The sequence below is a fragment of the Mirounga angustirostris genome, unplaced genomic scaffold (assembly GCF_029215605.1).
Source record: "Mirounga angustirostris isolate CCGP_5_RB_7025 unplaced genomic scaffold, mMirAng1.0.hap1 SCAF_9, whole genome shotgun sequence".
In the NCBI taxonomy this organism is placed as follows: Eukaryota; Metazoa; Chordata; class Mammalia; order Carnivora; family Phocidae; genus Mirounga; species Mirounga angustirostris.
The window spans coordinates 122,441,740-122,464,891 of NW_026991717.1; the positions used below are offsets into that span (position 1 = coordinate 122,441,740).

Consider the following 23,152-nt stretch of genomic DNA (forward strand, 5'->3'; position numbering starts at 1 on the left):
TGACTTCTTTCACTGGGCATAAGTATTTTAAAACTCATCCATATTGTAGCATGTATCAATAGTTCCTTCCTCTTTGTTGCTGAGTAGTATTCCCAAGTAAGATTTGAAATGGTAACTTCCTAAACATGGTAAAACAAAGATGAAGCAGATGACCTCACATCCTACAAATCCTCCAGGAATGCATGTTCACAGGTTTTCTTATGATGGTCCTGATTTTGCTAACCCACTTTAGAAAGCTGTGGTTTTAACTAACCAGATACTTCTCAAAGAGCCTGTTGCTAAACACCATTCTTTTTATAGGCTTTTTTTTTTTTTTTTTTTTTGGCTGAATACAGCATATTGTTATAAAACTGCAGCTATGAATGTGGTTCTCTTATGGGCCATTTAGGCTTTACTTTATTCTATTTTTATAACTGTAGCCCCACACAACAGCTAGTTGATCTGAGCTTTTGATCCCAAGAAAGAGTTTGTGGATAGGTCAGTGCTCTTACTGCAAGAAAAGCTACTGCAAGAAAAGCAGTTCAAAGTGCAAACTGACAGATTATCAGGACAGACAACACAAACAGCAAAACTTCTAATAGATACATTATTTACTCTAATGCAGTCGTGCAACTAACATTTACTTGAGTATTTTCTACATACTTGGCATTGTTATCAGAATTTTACATGTATTGTCTCATGCAATCCTTAAATCCCAAAGAGATTAATGCTATTAATTAGTCTTATTTTATACAGAGGAAACTGAAGCACAGAGATTATAAGGTCACAGAGGAAAGGGCAGAATATAGCAGAGCATAGACTGTAGAGACAATATACCCTAGTGTGACTTTTAGCCTGACATTTAGTAGTGCCCAGTTTTCTTGCTGGTTAAACAAGACTTCTGTAAAATAATTACCATCAAATAACAGTACCAGCTTATAAGGTTGTTGTGTGGCTTAGATGATACTGTGTATGTAAAGTGCTTACCACAGTACCTCACACAAACTAAGTAATAAATAGTAGCTATAATAATTATTATCATTATCATTACCATGACCGAGTAGTAATACTTTCAACCATTATTACCCTGAGTCAATTACTCAAAAGTAAAATGTTTCCAAACCTCCTAATCAAAAATGAGCTTGTGTCACTTCTAAATACTGGGCATTTAAGAAGCACAGGAGATTAATATTAATTAATATACCTTCTGATTTTCCACCACATGTGTTGATTTGTACCCTGTCACTGAGCAAGTCTCTTTACATTTTAAAACAACTAATTTTCTTTAATACACATAGAGAGAAAAACACACCTAATATTTTAATCTAGTGACAAATGCGTTCGACACATGGGTATTATCTGAGAGTTAGCAATTTGACTCCTTGATCAACAATCCCGGCTTTACTTTGTTCAGTTCAGCCAACTCCTATTTCTTTTACTTTTCTCAGCACATAATGTGATTAATGTTCCCACTGCAACATGTCACAGGGTAACTGAGGTTGCCAAGGTACACACACACACAGTCTCACCAGGCGATGAGGAGGAGGGTAATTCAGCAAGGCTGCCATGGCATTCTGGAATTCTTTATGGCTAGGGAAACTTGAAGGCTTGCTCTTGAATACAGTTAATTTCATGGTGATTTTTAGTGTGAGTTTCCTTCCCCATACATTTGATCATAACCAAGGATTATAGGCTCTTAGCCAAGACAAAGTGGGGACCACTGGCTTGCCACATGCCCTTGCATGCCACATGACAAAATTAGCTTTGCCAGTTGCATCTCTCCCTACCCCCATTCCAGTTTAGGATTAGTGCAATGACCTTTTCTAATTGGTTGGCACAAATTCCTGTCTGGAGTCTTACTCTGAATTGTAGTTACCCATCATATGACTGTAAGAAAATACTCCAAGCTGTTAGCACCAGGCAGTTGGAGGAGAAAACCAAGGTAGGAATCCTTGTTCTACAAAACTGTCCTTGGCTCTTTCCTTGTAACCGAACAGAACTGGAAACACTGTCTCGTCCTGTAGGAAAATAAAGATGAATATTTGGCAATTGTCACTCATAACCATCAAGTCCTTCTCAAATACCTCCATGGAAGATGATTTTACTAATTTTAGCCTCCTCTTGGAAACAAGAAAGAGTTGGAAGTGACCTTAGTCTTCTTCACATTAGGTTTATTGCCCCAGTCATCTGCATTTAGGATCCATCACATCACTTGCTTGTCTCTCCCTCAATAATCCCCTCCTGCACACACAAACACCAAGCTCTCAATACCATCCAGCAATAACGTAATGTCTCTTCTGTTGACTCCCTCTTCCATTCTTCATAAGTAGTATGCCCAACTCTCTACTCTCCTTAAATCTCCAGCACCCTCTCACCTACCAAAGCCTTTTCAGTCAGTGACTTCATCCTCCTGCTTCACAGAGAAAACCCAAACCTTCACAAATGGCAAACCTAAAAGAGTGCATCAACACATGTTGTATCCTTCCACAATGAAGAATGGATGATCTCTTCATTTAAGAAGAGAATTATTTTACCTGTCCTTTGGATCTTTTAATAGTCCTCCCTTCTTTTTTCTTTCTTTTTTTTGGGGGGGAGGGGGATGTAGGAGCGGGAGAATCTTAAGCAGGCTCCATGTCCATCGTGGAGCCCAACATGGGGCTCGACATGGGGCTTGATCTCACAGCCCTGAGATCATGAACTGAGCCAAAATCAAGAGTGAGACGATTAACTGACTGAGCCGCCCAGGTGCCCCAACAGTCCTCCATTCTTGAGAACCTGATCATATGGACTGCCCCACATCATTAATTCATCATCATCCTTTTTCTCTCTGTGGCCTCTTTGCTATCAACACTTAAACATTCTCAACTTTCTCTTCTTTTAAAAAGACAGAATCTCCTTTAACTGTATTTCCCCCACCAGACATATCTCTCTGTTTTTATTCACCAAACACTACTTCTAATTTAGTACCTTTCTCTGTTTTATTAGTTCTTCAGAATCTTGTCCTCTACTCTACCACAAATACCCTGAAATGGTTCTTGCCAAGGTCACCAAATGTCATCAAATTTAATTGGTCTTGCTGTATTTATCTGACTTCTCTATGGTATTCAGCACACTCCTTTCTGCTGGAAACATTCTCTACTCTTGATTTCAGAACACTATAATCTCCTGTTTCCTCCTACCATAGACATCTCTATCTCTTGTCAACTTCCCAAACTCCTCCTGCTCTACCTCATCTCCAGGGAATGATGGAATTCCCCAAAACTTAGTTCTAGGCTCTCTTCTCATGTAAAACTAGAAACTGTCGGTAGATAAATATTTATGGTCAACTGATTTTCAACAAAGATGCCAAACAGTTCAACAGAGAAAAGAATAGTCTTTCCAACAAATTGTTCTGGGACAACTGGATATCTGCATGCAACAGAATGAAGTAGAATATCTGCCTCACATCATATATAAAAATTAGCTCAAAGTGGATCAGAGACCAAAGTGGATCACATTACCTAAATGTAATAGACAACATAAAAATAGTTTTAAAAACTATAAAACTCTTAGAAAGAAAAAAGGAATAAACTTCTATGACCTTGGGTTTATAATAATTTATTAGATATTACTTCACAAGCACAAGTAGCAAAAGAAAAAATGAATAAGTTGGTCTTCATCACAATCAAAACTTTTGCCTTTGAGGCACTTCAAAAGATACCATTAAAGTATCCCAAGAATGGGAGAAAATATTTGCTAAGTGTATATATTAAAAGGGACTTTTATTCAGAATATATAAAAATGATCTCTTACAACAAAACAATAAGAAGAAAAATAACCCAACAAACAAATGGGCTAGGAATCTGAATAGTTCTTCAAATAAAGTGTACAAATAGCCAATAAACACATGAAAAGATACCAAACATCATTAGTTATCAGGAAGATGAAAATCAAAATCACAATGAGAAACTACTTCACATCCACTAGGATGAATATAATACAAATAGACAGACAAGAAATGATGATGAGGATTTGGAGAAATTGGAGCCCTTGTACATTGCTGGTAGAAATGTAAAATAGTGCAGCCAGTTGGGAAAACCACTTTGGCAGCTCCTAAAATGTTAGACACAGAGTTACCATATAATCCAGAAATTCCACTCCTAGTTATGTCTAAGAGAAACAAAAACCAATGTCCACACAAAAACTTATACATAGATATTCATATCAGTATTATTATTCATAATAGCCCCAAAGTGGAAACAATCCAAATGCTCATCAACTGATTACTGGATAAACAAAATGTGGTATATCTATCCAGTGGAATACTATTCAGCAATAAAAAGGAACGAAGTACTAATATGGGCTACAACATGGATGACCTTCAAAAACATTAGATTAAGTGAAAGAAGCTAGTCACAAAAACCACATATTTATGACTTTGTCTATGTTAAATGTCCAGAATGGGAAAACCTATAGGGACACAATTATAGCACGTGTAATTGTGCTAAAAAACACTGAAACCCACCAAAAAAGGTTTTCCACTTGAAAATACCTACATCGTAAGATTGAGCCCACCTGGATAACCCAGGATACTATCCCCATTTCAAAGTCCCTAAACTTAATCACATCTGTAAAATTACTTTTATCATGAAAGGTAACATATTCACAGGTGCCAGTGTTAAGTTATGATGTCTTTGGGAGTCCATTATTTTGCTGACTACAGTAGGTAAATTATATCTCATTAATTTTTTTTTTTTTTTAAAGAGTGGGTACATTTTGCTCTTCTGCCTCCAGAACATCTCCTAGGTCATATCCCAGGTTTGGCCTCCAGGGGCAATTTGGAAGCCCATGTCTCTCTGTCCCTGTGATGGGGCCTGCACAGATATAAGATAGAGATCCTGGCAAAGTGGATCTATAGGCTAATACACTCCCTTAGTGGGCCATTTCACATTCTAGACTTGGACAGAGGCATTAGGAAAGAACTGGTCACATACCCAAGTTTCCCTTGAAGGATGCAATTGTCTCATGTCTCAACTCTCTTCAATTTATTCCAAACTCAGAGGTTAGAGAAAAAGAATTATGTCTCCAGAAGCTCAAGCATTGATTTTGTCTTCTAGATAATGCTCATAAACATCAATTTTACCCCATCTTTATTGTCACCACTTTAAGTCCCCATCATGGCTCAGTAAGATTATTAAAATAACTGCTTTGCATATTTTCTTTTTGTCTTCTAATCCAGTCTCCTAGATACAGCCAAAGTGACCTTATTCAAATGCAAATTTTATCATGTGATTCTGCTGATTAAGCCTTCACTTTGTTTCCCATGACTGTTGGGATAAAAATTTTAAGTATCTCACATACTCTAGATTCCAACCACAGTGCCAGTCTCCACTTAAGCCATTCTTCTCCTGGATCATGGCATCTCAGAACCCTAGTATGCTGCTTTTTTTCTAGGTGGTCCCCTTTTCCCCTCTATTTTCACCTGGATTACTCCAGCATAGTCCACAATCTCAGATTAAACTTCTCTTCCCAGAGCTCACTAAAAATTAAAAATCTTAAGTTATGCCACTTTTCTTTTAGCACCTGTTCTTTTCCTTTGAGGCACTTAACCACAACTTCTATTTAATATCAGTATCAATGAATATTATCCACCATTTCCAATCCCACCTGGTACATTAACAGACTATTACCAGTACATGAGAGAGAGAGTAACCATGGGGTTCCCGCTGTCCCAGGCAGCCCTATTCCCACCAGAATGACTATATAATAACTGAAAGAGAAATTCACCCTGGGGAAAATGGCACAACCCAATAACTTCTTATTTTAATATAATTTTGTATTATTTGTTTGGTGGTAGAATTAATGTGTGTAATAAGACTATGAACACACCCATAAAAATAGGTCATTAATAAGCTTATGAAAAAAAATAGCCATATAAGTTACTTGTATACATATAAATGGAATATTGCTCAGTCATAAAAAAAAGAATGAAATCTTTCCATTTATGACAACATGGACAGATCTCAAGGGTATTATGTTAAATGAAATAAGTCACAGAGAGAAAGACAAACACCATATGATTTCACTTATATGATAAATCTAACAAAATAAGCCAAACCAAACAAAACAGAAATAGACTTATAGGTATAGAGGAACAATGTGGTGGTCATCAGAGGGAAGGGGATGGGGAGATGGGTGATATAAGGGAAGGGAAAATGTATAATCTTTCAGTTATAAAATAAATAAGACATGGAGATACAATATATAGCATAGGGAATAGAGTTAATAATATATAATAACTTCGTGTGGTGACAGATGGTGGCTAGATTTAGCATGGTGATCACTCTGTAATGTATATAAATGTTGAATCACTATGTTGTATACCTAAGACTAATATAATATTATGTGTCAACTACACTTCAATAAAAATAATAGCTATATCATAGATGTCAATATTTCAGTGACAAATCATATTTGTTTCTCCTACCACTTTCATTATCTAGTGATAATACATTTCTTTTTTTAATGATTGGAATCATGGGGTTGGAAGGGACTTCAAAATATCACTAATTTTGTAAAGGTAATTTATATGGCAGTATATAAAGAAATAGGTGGAAAAAATCTTTAAATTTTGAGTCTTGACTATGCCACCTACTAGCTGTGTAACTTCAGGTAAATTATTTAACCTCTCTTAGCCTCCATTTCTTTATCTGTAAAAGAGATAATAATAGCTAACTCAAATGGCTGTGAAGAGTAAGAGTCAATTATGATATTTGTGAAGTAACTGATCAATATCAAGCACAGTAATTCCTGGACTTGTAGATTTCATGGAAATTTCATATATATTATGTATATGCATATATATACCATATTTATATAAATATAAAATATAAAAATAATATATGTTCATAGATACATATAATTTGATTTAGGTAAGACTCACAGGATGTGTTGTTGCTTTTATTTTGTCAAATATCATTATGAAAAAATCTATAGAACACCATTATTTTACTAAAAGACACTTTAAAGCAAAATTGGAAACATTCAGCTTTATGTTATACATTTCTCTACAGAAGGATGAAAACCTGATCTCAGAGTATTACTAGCTTATGGGCTGGATTTGGAGACCCACATTTACAGCAGATATTTCATAAATGGGACTTAAACCTAGACCTGGTCTTGGCTATCATTGCAGACAATTCAGTGTCTAACCCATTCAGGACCAATTCTTGCCTGGACTCTAAGTTCTCAAGAACAGACTCTCCTGTGACTCATGGCATGCCCAAATCTATATATGCCACATAAGACTAACCTTTAAGGTACGTTCAAATAAACTCATGCCTATTGTTTTTGATGGCAGAAAAGTATAATTCCTAGTAGGAGTTTTTTAATTAAAAAATGTTTACCCAATTTTAAGTTGTTTGGGAAAATTCCAGCTAGGATATTTCAGTCTACTTGTCTCTAAAATAGGTTTAAAGAACTTTTTAAAATATGGGATTAAGACCCTAAATAATGAAGCTATAGAGCTACCTACAGAAGGGTTAAATTACGGGATATTTGAAAAATACTACTTAGGGCTCTTGTGAAATATAACTTGTACAACTTTTTTGAAAGCAAGTTGGCAGCAACGTAGTAAAAATCTTAAAATAGCTATACCCTCCAACTTGCATAATAATCCATAATAGAAATCTTTAAGAACAAAGATGTTCTTCTTAATTTTAATGACTGAAATTTGGAAAAATCCAAAAATAAAGAAAACCAAAATACAGACATGACACACACACTCGCATGATGGAATATAATTATTAAAATGTTCATAAAGAGTTTTTAGTTACATTGTATCATAGACATCTTCTCACTTATTAGGCCAGTGGTTAGCAAACTATGATAGCCCATGAGCTAAATATATTCTGTTGCTTTATGGCCTATGAGCTAAAAAGTGATTTTTACATTTTTTAATGATTGAAAAAAATACCAAAGGCAAAATAACATCTTGTGATACAAGAAAAATATATAAAATTCAAATTCCAATGCCCATATATAGAGTTTTATTGGAATATAGCCAAGCTCATATGATTATGTATTCTCCATGGTTTATTTGTCACTATAACTACAGATTGAAGAGTTGTGAAAGAAATTATATGGCTCACAGAGCATAAAATATTTATGATGTGACCCTGTATAATAAAAATTTTGCTCAACCCCATTCTAAGCCACAGTGCTATTTTAGGTTGGTTTGATTCCAAAGCTCCTTCCTCATGCCGTGCTGCCCTCCCACCCCCGCCATTGCCAATGGGGTGGGGTGCAATGCAACAAAACAAAATGTTAACAGTGGAAACTTATCTTTGAGAGAAGAGCATCTGGCCCATGATAGACACTCAATATTTTTTGAGTGAATAAATGTGTACGTGAATACCAATACATCCAGAGGGATTCATATGGAATAGAGTTCTTTAAAAGTCCTATGTCAGTCTGTCCCTTGCCATTATCTACAGAGAAGTGGCCAGTCAATGAAAAAGCCAACAACTGCTTAAAGGAGCTTTTGGGTTTCTTATTACGAGAGAATGTCCTGGCTTTTGAACTTCTAGAGTCATGAAATAATGGGGAAAGTGTCTTCTTTCAGTCAAGTCTGGTTTCTGAGAAGGCTCTTCTGACGCTATCAACTGCAACAAGCTAGCAGGGTCATTGGACTTGAACATGCTTACAACAGAGACCATGAAATAGGAACCTCTGGTACATTAACTTGGGTCTAGACCTATGCCATTAGCAACATGTGGCTCTATTTATATTCAAATGATTTAAAGTTAAATATGATTAATATTTCAGTTCCTTGCTCACACTCGCCTCATTTCGAGTGTTCAGTAACCACACACAGCTAGTGCTTCTGTTTTGGACAGCTCAGAATAGGTCATGTCCATCATCATAAAAAGTTCTGTTGAATGACAGGACAGTTCTTTTAGGCAAGTGATGGTATGGTGTGGGATTGAGCATTTTTGCCCTGAGTCATCTGTGAGATTTGTTAAGCTTAGCTTCTGGTCCCAGTATTTTCCATGACAACACATCTCTAAATTTAGAAATTACTGGGAGAGATTTGTCTTCCAAACTTCTGTTTTCTAAATTTTAAGAATCGATGTATATCTCTCATACTTTATGCTTGAAATCCAAAAATTAGGCGTGGCTCCCCATCTCACAGTAGAAACGCAAAGACTGGTTTTTCATGGCATATAATTCTTATTATGCAATTATGATAGGTCAAGCTTTGTGGATGCACATTGGTAGTCGTTTCTTTCCCTTCTCTACTTCTCTGTGATGTGTTTAAAGCCTTGTGGGCTATAAATCAGTAATTGTTGAATGTGTACTGGCTTGCAACCTTACTTATAGCACTGTTCTCTACTCTCAGGGCTTTTTATCCAAGCCTCTAAGAGTACTTTACATCTCTGGACTCATTAGAACATCTCATTCTCCTGGAAGGGTGACAGGGATTAAATCTGCTCACAGATGGAGAGACAGAGGGAAAGAGAATTACAAGGTCACTATGTGACATTGACCATTCTAAGAACTGAATCCACTAGACCAACAGTAACTGACCCAGTGCTAATAGTGATTATTTGACCTTTGAAGAACATTCCTCATCCAAAACTTCTTTACAGGCATTTTTATTTCTGGAACCATTTTCTGCATGTGGAAAAGAGCAACTTTTTTTTTTCTTTCCTTTTTTTCTTCTTTTAGTAATTGTAAAAGTAGTGCATGCTCATTTTCTTTTAATTTAGCAAGTATAAAAGAGAAAAAAAATCCAGAATTCAATTGTTAATTAATTTTTTTTCATCCAAGAAATATTTAATAAATGCTTAGTACACGCTACATACCATTTTACTTGAAGACAAATTTCCACTTCACCTCTTGGTGCCTTATATAAATATAAGTCTGGGAGATAGCAGAGTATAGTAGAAAGAGCCTGATCTTCAGTCTCAAACCAACCTGTGTCCAAATCCTGGCTCTGACACTTAACTGTGTGAAGTTGGGCAAGTCACTTAAACTCTCTGAGTCCCATTTTCTCATATGTAAAATCAGTATATTAACAGCAGCTCTGCAGTTTTTCTAAGGATTCTAATAATCTCCACTCTGCTGGATAGTATCTAGGTTGTTTGGGACACAAGCCCATGAGTCTCAACCAAGTTTTTGCTCTGCACCAATCTGGAGCAACATAAATGAGCAGGAATATATATATATATATATATTTAATCATAAAAAGAATGTTGGAGCGGGGAATCAGGGGATATGGGCTACTGGGATAGTGGCCAAGTTTTTCCAGATTCAGGGAGGGAAGACAGATTTTTTTCCCCTGGGCCAAGCTTGCAAATCCCCAAGTGTGTCACCAACTACAAAGCACTCCATGTTAACACACCATTCAGGGTGAGAATTGTTAGGTTCTCAAGCAAAGTTGTAGACTCAACACAGAAGGGGATGTATGCAGGGCAAGTAGGGCTGTGTAATCTTAAATTATAGTGAGTTAAATGGGAGCCTTTGAGAAATGATTAGGTTTATCCATAGTATTTGCTGGTCTCTCTTGCCAGCTCACATACTTCTGCCACAATGGGAATGAAGGAATCATGGAACCTTCCATACAGCCTTGCCAATTCTTTTTTTTTAGTAGGAAGCTGATTATTCAGTTTGGAAATTAACCCAGATTCCTTGTTTCTCTTTCTGCCTACTTTCCTCCACTGTTTTCTGATCAGTTCACTTATTAGAAGCTCTGCCAGAGGGTAGAAAGGAACATGTTCAGGAAGCATTGAGTCAATGTTTCATTGTTTTCTGGTTACACAGATAAAAGTTATTTGGAAGACTATACTCTTAAGACTGTCCTTTACTCCTGATTATGCAAATGACAGATCAATCAAAGCCTTGGTAGAATTATCTTGTTTTCTATACCAATACTCCATTCTTTAGAACTGGGCACTCAAGAACTACCATCTCCTTTTCCCCTCATTACCATGGACAAATTAAAATCTGGGTGTACCAAAAATCTCCCAGAGGTTTTATATTTATTTTTAGCTCCACACATTGATCCAAAACTAGTTTAGGAAAAAAAAAAAAAAACAACAACAGTGAATTTCATCTTTGATGAGAGCAATTTACAACATATTGAATAAGTTAGAGTTTCCAGCGTAAAGTCAACAATTGATAATTTAGTTTCCTGTCTTATAACCTGATTTTATGAAAAGTATAGTTGTTCAGAAAATTTTTAAGAATGTAACTTTCTAACCATCTTGCCACCATGCAATATTTATTGTTACTGCAGAGATTATTTTCCCCCCTTAGTCCCAGCTTGAGATCATTTTATGCCCTAAAGCACATCACAGTATGCCCTGGAGCATATCTTGGGAATCAGAAGTGAATCTTTAAATCACCTAATTTCACATCTCAGCAGCTATGGTTTGGTCAATATCTGTGCAAAGTACACAATGAGGCAGAGGTTAAAACCACAAAGACAAAACCTCAAACTGAGTGGAATAAAGAACTTGCCTTCAGGTAGAAACAGTGTATTTTTGTTGATTTTATCTTTCATAAGACCCCTTTTGAAAAAGATTAGCACCTCAACATCCACAAAACAACATCCTCCTCCCATCAAAGTATTTTTAAAATAATCAGGCACTGTCTTTATTACATGTGAGTTGTCAAATAGAAGATATATGCCTCTGGAGTCTGCTTCTAGGTGATATATCACTTCTGATCTTTATTTGTTCAATTTGAAGATTATTGCTTTTCATATTGCCTGTGAGCCCTTGGAAGCTAAAAAATGAGATCCAGCTATCAAGACCTAGGCAAGCTATCTATCCAAAATCCTCTAGAAAGACTCAAGTATGCAGATTCAACTATGGCTATAAATATACTTTTATTTTATTCTCAAAATTATAGAAGAATATACGTAGACTTTGGAGACTGGCAAAAAAAATTGCCATGTGACCTTCATCAATTTAATTAGGCCCAGGCTTTTGTTCTGCAAAATGGATTTAAAAATATCTACTTCGTAGGTTGGTTGTAAAGTCCAATGCAGTTCTCATTGTAAACTTCCCAGAGTATTACTGTCATAGAAGAAAAATTCAAATAACCACTCTATTTATAAGCAAACTTAAAAAGTTAGTTGAATATCTTCTTGTTATGTTACAGACAGGAAAAACCTATTTGGAAACAGAAATGTCCAGAACATCGGTTTGTCTGAAGTGTCAAAAGAAGGTGGGCAAGGGGCGGTTGTTTTGTTGTTTGGTTTTGGTCTAGTTTTGTTTGCAGTCTTGCTGTATACCACACATGAGGCCAGGCGTTTGGTATTTATTTCTCTCTGGGTTATAGTAGTAGGGGCTAACTCCCCATTATCCATCCCCAAATCATTGGCCCAAGTAAATATTGCTAATTTCACACCTGTCAGCGATGGGTTCAGGAGTACCCAATTCTGGCATGGCACAAGTTTAGAAGACAGGACACTTGCTAATAAATTGCCCCATGCTGTGTTAATTTCTCTCCTACCTCCAGACTTGGTCATCTTGGGACATAATGCTTAGAGCTACAGCATCCGTCTTGACCAGCATGAGGGTGAAATGAAAGCCAGGGATGGTAGAGGGCATCTCCTGACAACATCATGGAGTTGCTGAAATAACCAACCCTAGGGTCTACTTTGCTAATGGACTTTTATATATGATACAATCGTGTCCTTGTATAAGCCAGTTTGGGGCGCTTGGATTCAACAAAACAAAACACCATTCTAATTAAAAGGAGGAGCCACCAACTGGTTCTCTTGCTTCTACTCTTGTCCTTCATATCTATTCTCACACATTAGCCAAAGTGACCTTTCAACTCATATCTTATTATTGCCTGGCTCAGAATTATCTGGTGACCTCCTATAACCCACAGAATAAAATCCAAAAGCAGTACCAAGGCTTACAGTCTTCTATAAGCAAATCTATAGGGGCCTCCAGGACAAGGGACAACAGCATTCTATATGATCTGACTTCTTTCTACTTCTCTACTTTTCCCTTTTCTTTCCTATCCTTCTTACCCTGTCTAGTTCTGCTATCGCCACAATGGCCTTCTTCCTGTTCCTTAAACAGCTCTTTCCCACCTCCAGCTCTACATTCTTGCTGTTCCCTCAGCCTGGAATGCTCTTAACCCGATTCTTTTTTCATCCTGTTCTCAGCTCAAAGCTACCTTCTCAGAGAGGCCTTTATCATCCTACTACAAAAAATAGCTTACATTCTCACCGAAACCCAGATCTTCACGCCATTATACTATATTATTTTCTTTGTAGCATATGTCACTATCCAAAATTATATTATTCACTTATTTGTTTGTCTTCCACCCTAAAATGAAAACTCCATGGGAACAGAGAGCCCACCTGCCTTGTTTTCCCTTGCATCCCTAAGGCCATGTATATGGTAGCATATAGCAAGCATACAATAAGTATCTGTCAAATGAATGAAAAGCAGAATTATTGTAGGGATAGGAGTAACTCAGTCTGGGATAAACAGATAATGCAGAAAAGGAATTAAAGGAAATAGGGAAAATATTCAAAAGAAATCTGTGGAGGGTCATTAAAATGAAAAAAGTACAAAAAGCAATATGCAATACAAAACAAATGGCTCTGAATACCAAAGGCTAGAGGTCTAGCTCTGAGAGAAGAAAAATCAATGGATGTTCCTTTAGTATGACAATAAATCTGAATATGAAGAGGAGGACATGGTGCCCAGGTCCCAAGAAGAGGTAAGCCCCACCCGCCCAGAAAGTCAAAAGGACCCGAGATCTAAATTGGAAGACCCTTCAGACGTAAATTCAATTGTAGCTGGTCAAAACAAAAAGTTTGGGATTGCATATTCCCTCCCTTTCTTCTGGGGAAAAACTATGAAAAATTGGAAAGAGATATGAGATCTGTCTCTAGGAAACTGCTAAAAATTTAGAGAAGTATGAAAACATAGGAGGGGCTCAACCTTTTAAAAGTACCTCTTTAAATACTATTAAGATGACATGCTTTTTGGAATACACATAGAAAAAGTTAGAGAATTAAGAAAATGAAAGGATATTCAATGAAAGAGGTGGAGCCAGGTGAAACTGAAAAAACTTTCTTTTCTGTGCACACAACCATGAGGCTGAAATCATGTCCTCCAAAGCTTAGAAATTAGTTTACAAGAGTGAAAAAAAATTGTCAGCTATACCAGTGAGTAGTTAAAAGATGCCTGAAGGGAAGAGCAAGACATAAGCACTTTGTAACCTGTATTTAAAATATGTATGAAGAAGGTGTCGATGAAGAGGTAAATTTAAAAGCTTTAAAACAGAGATTTCCATCCACATAAGCGGTCGGAAAGAGAAGAAAAGAAGTAAAATTTTCATGGACTTCAAGTAATAGGGAAAAAGTAAAGTTGGTTTAAAGAAGTTCATAATGGTCTTTCTGAACAGTTGAACCCGGACCTGAGCTTATGAGCTATGACTTCATTGTTATGTAAATGCTTACCATTAAGTCAAGGACAGCAGTGTGATTATAAACAGATCCAGGAAAAAGTGTATTAACAACACTAGTCTTCAAAAACAAACAAACAAAAGCCTTAGAAAAATAATGTTTATCTGGCAGACATAAGAAGAGAGGAAAATAATAAAGCCATCTGTGTGGACCAAAGTCAGGGGTTTGGAGCAGGGGTCCTGATTACCCTGGTTATCCACAGGACTGAGACTGAATTGTAAAAGAAGGATAAGGCAGGCACTGCCAAAGGTTGTGCAGTCTTGAAAATTCTAATCTCTTTCTACTACGTAAGATGCCTGAAGTTATTTTCACTAAAATAGTAGTAATAGCTAATATTTTTTAGTACTTACTGACTACCCGATACTTGTTCTAAGCATTTTATACATAGGATCTTATCTCTCACAACAGCACTACAAACTAGGTTCTCCTCTTCTCCATTGTATGAGCAGAAAAAGTACTCATCTCTGACATCACAGTGTCTGAGAAATGATGGACCCCAAAATACGTATTGAGCCGATAAATAGGGAATGAATAAAAAGGATCAGAAGGAAGAAAAGAAAGGAGGAAGGAGAGATAGCCACAGCGAGAGAGGGAAGGAAAAAAGAAGGGAGGGTGAAGAAGAGAGATGTGATTCTGGAACAACTGGTAATAACAAAGGTCAAACAACATTAAGACAAACCAAAAGACCTCAAACAGAGGAAGATGAAGGTTTGAGATGATCTTCAGAAAAATAGCAAAATAACACCAGGCATAATTGCCTAAAATGCACCAGAAATCTCAAGTAAAAACATCTAGCATGCCAGACAGGATGTAAAAACACACAAGTCTAACCATTTGGGTCCATGCTGCATGTCCCTTGGGCACAGGTTAGACAAACAAGAGAAGTAATTCAGCCTACCGAAGAAGATGGAAATTGTTTCCTTCGAGGTAAATAAAATACAAAAAAAAAAAAAGAGAGAGAAAAAGAAAGGCAAGGGAGAAAGGAGAATGGCAAGAGGAGAAGAAGGAAAGGAGGAAGAAAGACTAACATCCTCATTGTATTTATACTGATTCCTGGCACCCGGATATTCCACAGTATAAAATTCTGCTCTGAAGGAAGTGCCAAAAATAAAGGTACAGTTCAACATTCTGAAGCATGCCTTTCTCTACGAGAGAAATTTGTACGAAAATTAACAAGAAATGTAGTCCATTGTGTGATGCTTGTTCTGGAAGAAAAGACCACTGTTCTTACTAGGACTTTAGTCTAATGAAGCAACTCTTTATTGCAAGAGCAGGAAGGCTAAAATGCAGGGTATGACCGAGTGGTACGTAGAAAGACAGCACAAAGAGTAACATAAGCTCCCAATCTGTGCAAAAACGTACAGAAGAATAGCCTGGGAGAGACTCTGAGAACTTGGTAATATGTTGAAAAAGACAGTTTTTAAGGCCACGAAGAAAGAAAATATTTATAGTAGTACAGAGACTACGCGATACATCCAGAAGGTTGTCAGAGACAGATGAAGTGATGCCTACCACTCTATGCACTGGTTTGATCCGCTTAAAACCAGGATTGGCCTGAGTGTCACAGGGCAGGGAAAAAGACTGCTCACCTTTGACATGTCTATTGTCTAGTACCATTTCTACTACCAACTAGCTGGGCAACTTACACCACCTCTCTGGGATTCAGTTTTCTCATTTGTAGGAGGCAAAAAATTATATTGATCAGAGAGATCGTTTCCAATTTAGTAAGCAATTCTCTGGGGGCCTCCAGTAAGAATGGAAACAGGGACCACTGCAAGAAGGAACATGCAGCAGCAAATAGGGCAAGTCTTCGTAAAAAATTAAAAAAAAAAAAAAGGTCACCGTCTGTTGGAAGAAGATGGACAACTTCAGTGTAGGAATCTCTGCATTACATGGTAGTTCTTTGCAAAAGTGATGACTAGTGAATTTCAGAAATTTCTAAACTCTTATGAGATGAAAATCATGGTCATTATTTTGAATGCCTGTGAATTTTAAGTTTTTAACGATTTTAAGAATTATCTTCCGACCTGACCCTTGGAATCTTTTCCCTCAATCTTCCTCTATCTCAGATTGACCCGAGTCTTTCTTCAGTGCCTGTAGCTCCATCTCATCTTCAAAAGCACCCATGCTATTTCCTTCATACTCTAAATATTGTCACTTTATTTGTTTTTGAAAACCATTCATCTTTCAACAAAGATTTTTTGAATACCTACCATGTGAACAATGACAGGCGCTAGGAATACAATGATGAAAACAGAAACCATCTGAAAACAGAAACTGATGGAAACAACACAGTAATAAGAGGGGGCACAAATGCTCTAATTTCTAAAATATCAGTCTTAGATACGTAATTAAATTTTAAACTAGGGCAAAATGTGAAGGGCAAGGATTATTTTGTTCTTTCTTGATTCCATTAGAGTACCAAGCTACAGAGGTTTTCTAGAGTAAGTGTTCAATAAACACGTGATTGTTTTGTTACATGACCCCTGTGTCATAACTGTCTTTGCGCTATGTGTAGCAGCTGAGTCTTTCACCCACTGTTCCCAATTAAATATTTGCTGAATGGCTATTGTGGGCCAGGCATTGTGCAAGGCCCAGGTGTCCTGGCCGTCAAGGAGAATGTAGTCTGGATGAGACAGGCATGTTTACACATAATTATGATAGTACTTAAGATACACCAGAGTACCATGGGAGCAAAGAAGAGTGACAAACTTCATTTAGGGAAGTAAATATAATTTTATCTTATAATAGGACCCTTAAAGTGCAAAAGTTTTGCAGGCAGAAAAAAGTGGAAGAGGCTATTCTAGGTCATAAGAACATCATGTACTAAAGTACAGAGGCATGAAAAAGCAGTTGGGTTTGGAGATTAGCAAAGCATTAAGTATGGATAGAATTGAGGTTGGGTAGGAGCTGAGTGATGAGAGATGAGGTCATAGCTGGGAATTGAGAGCTTTGTATGCCAAAGTAATGAACTGAGATATTATTCTATGGAGATCAAAGAACAAATGGAACATTTTAAGAATGGCAGAATTGTGATTGGGTGCTTTGATTTATTTGGAAGTGACCACCCCATGACAATGTGGAGACTGGTATATGTAAGGATGGCTTGTAGAAAGGCTGGTTAGGAAGGGTGCCTCGGTGGCTCAGTGGGTTAAGCGTCCAACTCTTGATTTCTGCTCAGGTCATGGTCTCAGGGCCATGAGATCAAGTCCCACTTCAGGCTCCATGCTGGGCATGCAGCCTGCTTAAGATTCTCTCTCTCCCTCTTTCTCTGCCCCTCCCCCTTTTTCCCTCTCTTTAAAAAAAAAAGGCTGGTTAGAAACAGTTCCAGGTTCAAAATGATAAAGGCCCAGTGAGGCTGGAGGGTGGACTGAAGATGTGTGTGCAACAGGGTTTACAGGATATGCCAAGTCAGTGGATGGGAAATACAGAGAGGTAGGTAAACCAAGTTTGCGTTGTGTCTAAGTTGGGAGCCCAATGGGAGCAGTGACTTCATAAAACAGGAGGAAAGGCAAATTCTGAGTAGAAAGGCCACTACTGCAGATTTCAGTCCTGTCTGGTGTGCTCATTGTTCTGCAATTCAGGTAAGGTAATTCACTTTCCTGAACCACAGCTGTGTCATCTACAAAATTGAAAAATACTATCTACTTCATGGGATTGTTAAGAAGTTAAACAGGAGTAAAACATATGAAAACATCTAGCTTACTGCCTGGACAGAGAAGTTGCTTGATAAATATTTGTCGAATTAAGAAACAATAAATAGCAGAGACTAGGGTTGAAAACTAGGCTTTGTTGTGTGACCTTGAGCATGTTACCTAACCTCCTTGACACTTGGTTTCCTCACATGTGAAATAGGGAAAATTTATCCTATCTTACTGGCTAGTTGGGAAGATTGAATTGGAAACCCTATGCAGAGTCTGAGCTAGTAGTCACTGGCACATAATTAGTGCTGAATAAATGTGCATTGAATAAAAATATAAATTAGCTCAACTGTGGTCAGTACATCTTGTTTAAGGAGGTAGAAAATGACCTCAGTTTACTAAATATTACATACATGATCAGACACATACTCACAAAAGAGAACATTGAGTGTTCCACATTAGAATTTAAAATTGTAAGATACCATTGTTCGAAAAGTTAACTTGCTTAGAAAAGTTTATTTTTCAGTGTCAAAAAATGTCATGCCTTTCTATTATATAAAAATTAGAAACTACGTTCATATCTTCTCATTAAAAGAAAAACAGCTAAATCTTCATGCAGAGTGTAGATGACCTGCATAAATTTTGCTCCATAGAACTGATACTGAGAAAACTATTATTTTTAAATAACCCAAGTTTGACCAGCATTACTTCAGTTTTTATTAGTTTGAATGCCTTTGATGATTTGTTTGGATTCTGTTCCTGCTTGGATAAATGCATTTCACTTTGTATATTGTAGCTGTGACAGATAATGCTAGATGATCCCCAATACAACTTCTCCACTTTGTTCTAATAGATGAACTCACCTCTCCAACCTCTGACCTTCTTCCTCCATCCCATTTTTAGAAACATGGCCTTCCAGCTATGGACTACATTTCCCAGCATCTCTAGAAGCTAGATAAGTTTATGTGCTAAACTTCCGGGCAATGGAAGAGGAGTGAAATCGATATCTTTCATTTCTGGGTCATCTCCTTAAACACTTGTCCTGTACTCTCCCCTGTCCCTTCTTCTGTGGGCCATAGCATAGATGTGGTAGAGACCCAGGTTTGGCAACACTGAAGAGGAATGGTATGACATCAGGGAATGGTAATGCAGCAGAAAGGAAGGAACTTGCGTCCTTTAATGACCTAGAGGAGTCAATCTACTTCACCACCTGGACCAGCGGGACTGTAATGTGAGAAATACATTTCTATCTATGTAAGCCACTACATTTGGGGTGGTTTTTTTTTTTATCGTTGTTATTATAGTATCTCAATCTCTACCCTGTGTATTGCAGGGTTTTACTTATTTTTCAAGAAAAAAAATGATTTCAGTTGTGAAAATTGCCTCTAGGACTTTATGGGACAAACAGATTTTTAAAGACAAAGGTCTGATGTGTCAGGCTGAACTCTGAATATTCATTACCACAACAAGGTTATTACCAAGGGCTTTCTATTGCTCCTTATTTAATAACAGTATTTTGAGTTCTAATGGAGAATGCTTAATTGTCAACTTAGTCAGTTTTGATTATGATTATGCTGTTGTTTACAATGAAGTAACATTTTTCTGTTTCTTTTACCATCTTCTGCCAGTGAGCAGTATTTGAATAAACTAAAGGCCTTTCAATTAGACTTAACCACAAATTAGATTAAAAACTGGGGGGTCTCAAAAGAGAATGTCTAAAAAAAAATGGTTCGCTAAGTTTTAACCTTGAAATAATAGTGTCATTTTGTATACCATAACCACCAATTTCCATTAAGACTTTTTTTTTTTTTTTACTAATGGGCAGTCAGAATTGGAAATAGAATTCTATTATATTGTTTTGCCACTCTTGTGGCAAACGAGGTAAAATATGATTCAAGATACTAGTTTTGCATACCTTCAGCATAGGGTATTTGCATCAGTATTTTTATTACTAGTGTAATGAACAGCTATGTGATGGCTTAGTTATCAAAAATAAAGTCAATAAAAAAGATAGGTAAGAAAAGAATTAGAGCATCAGGTGATGGTGAAATGTAGCATAATATAGACAGAACATATCACAGTTATCATATATGGCCACCTACACAACCTAACCCAATCACACATAGGATTGTCTTGGATCAACTGGTTTGGAAAACAATTGCACTACTGATATTTCAGTCACTTTCAATAATTCTCAGCTTCAAAAAAGCCAAATCAGTTTCTTCCCCTCACCTCAAGTAACCAGTGACAACTGTTGTAGTGGAAAGAACTCTTGGCTAGGAATCAGGAAACTTCATTGCTAGGCTTGGCTTCCCACTTAGGAAGTGTGAATTCGGGCAGGTCATTTAACCTCTGTGCAGGGTGATTATGAAGTTCAGAATAGGATCATCTATAAGAAGTATTTTGGAAAATAAAAAGCTTTATACAAATATGCAATAGTATGTGTGTGAATATATGTGTGTGTGTGCATGTAAGAAAAACTAACATCATCAATAGTAGAAAGCCACCTATAAATGTATTTGTTCATATGTATATATGAACACATATATAGAGATATATACATGTATATATATATACATAAAGATACATACACACATATATTTACTAAATTAAAAACTTTTACTATTTAGGATTTAGAAGCAGGACTGGCTGCTTCTAAAAGGAGTCAAGGCAGTTATAGATTAACACACAATGCCAAGGTGCAATGAAGAACTTTAAAAAAAGACAAAGTCCATGTAGATGACATTTAAAAGTATGTTTTAGTGAAGCCCCTTTGCTCTTCATTGATGGTTGACAGCAAAGCAGATAAAGGGAGTTTTGTTGTAATAACAACAGGTTACCAATAATTTATTGAACACCTGTGAATTCCCCCCACCCCAAATGAAAGTTAGAATCTTAACAATGACCTACATCTAATCAAAAGGTTTCACCCATATCCTATTCCACAGTCTCCCCTCTCTGGGTGATAAAGTTAATAGGTCACCTCTGCCAGAGTTTTCAGGAAGTAACATCTGGGAAGTGTCAAGTTCCCATAGTGAATACAAGGCACACATTAGGCTTGTACCCTGAAGTCAGTAGGATATTACTGTAACAGTCTTTTGAACTTTTCTCTTCGTGATCATCTAAGATCAAGGAACAAAACGACAATCCTGAGAATAACTATTCTCCCTTACCTAGTCCCACACCACCTGATAATTGTTGAGGACCCAATAATCTCCTCTTCTAAAATAATTTTAAGTGAGCTACATTCCTTTTTAAATACGTATCAATAAATTAGGAAGGAATTTCATTGTGAGGTGGAGGGTAATACAAACACCTTTGATTTGTGAGCTCAGGCAATGCCATTCTGTTTTGAAACCATCCATCAATACCCTTTGATCTTTATTTTAAACAACCAAGAGTAAAGCATTGAATTTTAAGGTCTCAGTCCTCAGTGTGAAAAACAAATATATTATACTGTATTTTTATTGGACAGATTAGCATTGATGGTCATCTACCTCAAACTGAAACTCACAGATTAATCACTAGATTAATTAGGACCAGCCAAAAAAATGGTTATGTGATGTTACCTCCCACCCACACTCCCAGACTTTAAAAAAATGATAATGTGTAAAATGGGTTCGAAATCTCTGCACAGGAGGCAAGGAAAGAGAGAGCAAGAGCTGATCATTGCCTACCATTCTGTACTTTATTCTACTGCTGTGGTTAGTTTGACTCATTACTTAACCAAAGCAATCACTCCAGGAGCATCTCCAGGCATTAAAAAATGCTCACAACTAAGACATACGTCTTTCAGAAATTGGAGTTTCTTCTCCAGATTAATATTTCTATTTTCTGATACCAAAAAAAGTTTCTAAGGAAAAATTCTGCAGCAATATATTCAAAGCTTGCCACCTTAGAACCATAATGTGCCTTTCTTCTAAAGGAGACCTCCAAAAGCAGTGTCTCATTTAGTATCATGGTGTACTTGCCAAAGAGGCCACAGAGAACACGGGCCCCGTTTTACAAATGGAGACCTGAGTGTCATCCCAGCCTCTCTCCATGCAGAGAGAACAAGAGGAAGCAGTGACAGCCACATATTCTACTCATTTCTTAAATGTGCATTTGTGAGCTCACATGTCAATGACAGAATCCTTAAGCAGGTGCAAAATAAACAAGTAAAATACATTGGGAATGCTGGTCCTTGTGATTAGAATTTAATCCGTCTCACAAAACAACTGCAAAGGGACAAATGTATGCAAGTAAACATAGTCTAATTGATTCGGGACTCACCTGACCCTTCTTGTCCTCTTGGAGTTGTAAATACCTGCCCAGATTGGCAGAAGTCGGCTAGCATAGAGACAGTCCCAAACCTTTAGTCTTTATAGGCATCCCCCCTCTCTGTTCCAATTCCAACATCCTCTTCACTCTGATTGGCTTCTGGTTCTCTCACTGCTCCTTGCCTTTGAAATGTTCTCCACTCAGCAACATGCAGGGTTAATGTCTCCAACTTCCCCCAAAACATCTACGCATGTCCTGGGCATGTGTATTTCCAGTGACCCAAAGTGACAGTCAGTGGGAAGTAGCTTCTTCTAACTCCTTTTCCTGGAGACTTGTCTCTCCCTTGCATGGCTTGTCTTGGCTCTTCTAAAAGGCTAAGGGAGGTTATCTACTCTCTTCATCCACAGGTGACAAACCATAATGTGGCTCTGTTTTAGAAGGATGGCCTGCATGACTAGGGTATCACTGCCAGAAAGAAAACTCAGGTTCTATATTTGAACCCCTACCTTGTCTTCCAAATCAAGCACCTCCAAAAATTATGAGCTCATTATTGCCTTTCTATTTGACATCTTCCTACCCAGGTTAACAATATTTCCTTTCTTAATCTGATTTCCCCCCTTTTTTCTTCTTTATGAAGTTTTCTTTATAAAGTTTCTTCTGACACAGGTGAAGCTATGGTTGTTTTCTGGAAAAAAAAAAAGAAAGAAAAATTCTTTTATTCCTAGCTTCCCATACCATCTTACAGAATAAACATATGTGATTTTCAAGGAACAATAACTGGAATAATTTG

General features: G+C 37.0%; 2 long non-coding RNA genes across 6 annotated transcripts in view; one reads left to right on the forward strand and one right to left on the reverse strand.

Moving 5' to 3' along the window:
- Positions 1–23,041, reverse strand: part of LOC123861841 (uncharacterized) — a 184,012-nt gene extending 160,971 nt beyond the window's left edge. Inside the window, exon 1 of the long non-coding RNA XR_008508165.2 lies at positions 22,375–23,041. This is a non-coding gene — a long non-coding RNA (uncharacterized LOC123861841). The remainder of the gene's footprint in view (positions 1–22,374) is intronic.
- The window catches only part of LOC123861840 (uncharacterized), a 78,864-nt gene continuing 74,842 nt past the window's right edge, over positions 19,131–23,152 (forward strand). For 4 of the 5 annotated variants that reach the window (XR_010405288.1, XR_010405290.1, XR_010405291.1 and 1 more), the window contains exon 1: positions 19,131–19,333. This is a non-coding gene — a long non-coding RNA (uncharacterized LOC123861840). Of the gene's footprint in view, positions 19,357–23,152 lie in introns of all 5 variants that reach the window. The other variant, XR_010405289.1, reaches the window with a different exon arrangement.